Source organism: Morone saxatilis, unplaced genomic scaffold (assembly GCF_004916995.1).
Source record: "Morone saxatilis isolate NCDOM2014 unplaced genomic scaffold, NCSU_SB_2.0 Contig7, whole genome shotgun sequence".
Taxonomy (NCBI): domain Eukaryota; kingdom Metazoa; phylum Chordata; class Actinopteri; family Moronidae; genus Morone; species Morone saxatilis.
In genome coordinates this window covers 1,292,789-1,296,234 of record NW_023340246.1, presented here as the reverse complement: position 1 = coordinate 1,296,234, position 3,446 = coordinate 1,292,789, and positions in this window count along the sequence as shown.

The window sequence follows — 3,446 nt, the reverse complement described above, 5'->3', positions numbered from 1 at the left end:
GTGTGAGTAGTCAGGTACAGGCACGCCCCCTCAAGCACTGCCAGGAGAGTGACACCAAACACCAGACAACACGAAAACACAACAAGCACCCACACACAAACCATAGACAGACAAACAGTCATCCCGGTCGGGGATTCGTGACATATCCCTTGTTATTTAGTAGAGCATCATACTGCTGCCAATGCTGTTGTTAACTGTCCATTTAGGTCTGTTAGGGTCAAATATGTTTTGGATTGGATCTCATTATCCAATAAGTTTATTAGAGTTAGGCAGAGTTGGCTCCACAAGGGGGCACCGCATCATTCACTGTGCAACTTTACTTAATAGTAGAACAAAGGTATGTCAGTGTTTTCTCATGACTGTGGTGAATGTAAAGCTAGAATGCTATTATGTAATCTTTTACAAGTTGAACAGGAATTCAGCTTTTGAAAACTAAGTCTGTCATCAGGTATAGGCTAGTTTAAGCTAGCTAAGCTAGCTCAATATTTGCATCCGATTTGAAAGTGGTTGACTGGCTCAACTGCAATACGTTCACATGTTGACAATGTCACTTTTCAAATGTGTAGGATTTAGTGCTATCTAATATTGCTGTGGTGGAGTAATAGATTGCATATTGCAACCGTTTGAATACCACTCGCCTTCCAAGCGTGAAACTGCAATAGAAATTCACTATAGCTAGTGTTCAGTTTGTCGTTCTAGGCTACTCTGGAAACATGATGGTTGGTTCATTTATGGTATGACCAGGGGAGCTACCATTGTTTCCTGCTATGGACGAGTTCAAACTGTACAGCTAATAAGAGCAAACTGTCATGGCGACGACCATAATGCCAAACTTGAGGCTTCAAAATGGAACTCAACAAACCAATGGGTGACATCACGATAGGTTCACACTTGGTTTGTACTTGTGAACAACTTGTGCTTTAGCTTAGTGGGTGCATGATCTGTGCTGCAAATTGTGTAACAAACACTAGTTTATTGGATACCTCATCATGGACCAGGTAAGCTCACAGAACAATAAATGAATTAAAGTGATGCACAAATATATAGATAATCACCATCCACATCTATTGTCACCAATACAGTTGTTATGTACTGTTATGTACAGTACACAAACAGTAGTAGGATAACTGGGTTCAGGCATCTCATGCAGTGTGTCACTGTAATTGTGCCCACAGCTGTTTGCACTTTTGCTGTGAGCAGTCAACACAGATTCTAATATCTGCTGCTCAAAACAGATGTTCTTACACTATGAGGCTCCATAGAAAGCGCTACTTTATTTTAGAGATCTAATGGGGAAATGTAGATGTGAAAATGATCCAATACAAAAGGTAACTTTTTAATATTCTCTATATGTTCCATTATTTTTAATGATGCTGCAAAATGACAAAACTGCCATGGACTAATCTAAATAAAATACAGCCACTTTCTTCCTCTTAGAATCTGTTATCTGTATACAGAAAAATAATATAACTAGAATAGATATAATTCAGTCTTACCTTTTTCTAGTGATATACTTCATAAGGAAGGGCAACTCAAATAAATGCAGCTTCATGTAGGAAATATGTGTTTTGTGAACTGCAACCAGAATTTTCATTATACAACCCTGCGTTGTAAATGACAATTACATAACCTTGAATTCTTGAAACTAAGCATAAGCAATGAGTTTTCACAATTTGGTCACAATGTATTTTTTTTCTATTTCCTGATGCAGATTGAATTATTCTATCTTTTTGCGGGGTATAAATCTTTAATAATTAGTTTGTTGGACTTTTTTCCCAAATATGTTAAAATATTTAATAAGACCATGTGAATGTTTCTTCTGCATGTGTCCAAGCTGCTTAGCTCTAACTGATGGAAATGGGTGAGCTGAAACGTGTTTGAAGTGCGCCATTTATAGGACAAACATGGATGCATTGATCAAAATGGTGACAAGTTCTCCGTCCCAACCATCACCATTAAATTGGAGACCTTTTTAATTTGTTTTTTGTCATATTTGCTGAAACTTTCATTATATCCTGACAGTAGTACATGAGACAGATAATCTGTGAAAAAGCAGGTTCCCCTGGCTCCTCCTAGTGCTCCTAATGGTTGCCAAGAAAGATAGTTAAGACAGTTTGAATTGGTGTCTTGAAAATAGTTTATTGTTGAGTCTCCATCCATTATCATCTCATGATAACCTGGGAATGAGACGATCAACTTACTTTCTTTGCTCTGATTGGTTGCTTTCTTCAGGCCCTGTGGATTCTTACAAATCCCATTAGGAGCACTAGGAGAAGCCAGAGAAACCTGATTTTTTCAAATTATGTGTCTCATGTTCTACTGTCAGGACACAGTGAAATTTTCAGCAAATATGACAAAAAGTTATTTTTAAGTTAACTACTGCAGCATTAAAAAGAAAAAGAAATGCCAATTTTTATAGCCATAGCACCCAGTACCTTCAACCTCCGCTGATTAAGACTGCTTAACCCAGCCTGCTATGCACAGCTCTTTGCACACACTAATTAAAATCATAATTGCACATGTACAATTGGTTATACGCTGTTTAAGATATTTTTGTACACCATATGAAATGGGGAAACTAATCATATATGAGGGCAAATACAATAAAATTCTAATAGAAATAAAACACTTGAAAGCAGAGATGAAATCATTCAATGAACCTGAAGCTCACAGGGAAGGAGCAAGGAATCTAAATAGAATACCACAACTCAAGTGTGTCCTCCTGGAGATGCAAGACAGCAGATGGCAGCATTTCTACACAAAGATCCATAGCAATGCTTAACTCTATACAAGCTGTAACTCCTATTTATTTATATTTATATGCTGTGGTGGTATGTGATTATCATTCATTTCCCACCGAATCTTTAGTAAAGGGGAACCATATAGTAATTGGCCTCCTTTCTAGGATTTTAGGTTATATTATATTTATATATTATGCAGTCATCATGGTAGTTGGAAAGAGATTTGGGTTACTGGTGACTGGAGTGGAGGGCCACCTGTCTGGGATTTGTAGCAGTCATGCTAGCCTTAGCGGTCAGTTCTGAGATTTTGCTCGATCTGATTGATTTTGTTTGGCTGTTCACATTATTTGTTAAATGTGGCCCATCAGACTACAGTGTGAACAGGCATAATATTGTTTATCTAGAGTGCTGTAAAAGTCACATGCATTCTGATATGACACTAAGGTCACATTACAAAAAATCTGACCTATATTTGATTTGGACCACATATGGAAGGTGCCTAAATCAGAGCTGAAAAGACCAGAATCCATGTGTTGTGCTGTTCACACTGTCATTAAAAAAAGAGCACCCACTAGGGACTGCTTCACGAGGCCTTCTTGATTTTTAACAGGTGTGAGAACCTTTTTTTAAAATCACACAGTTGGCCTGTATTTCATTCATTTCTGTTAAGACTAAACTAAAACCAAATGCAATTGTTATTTTTAA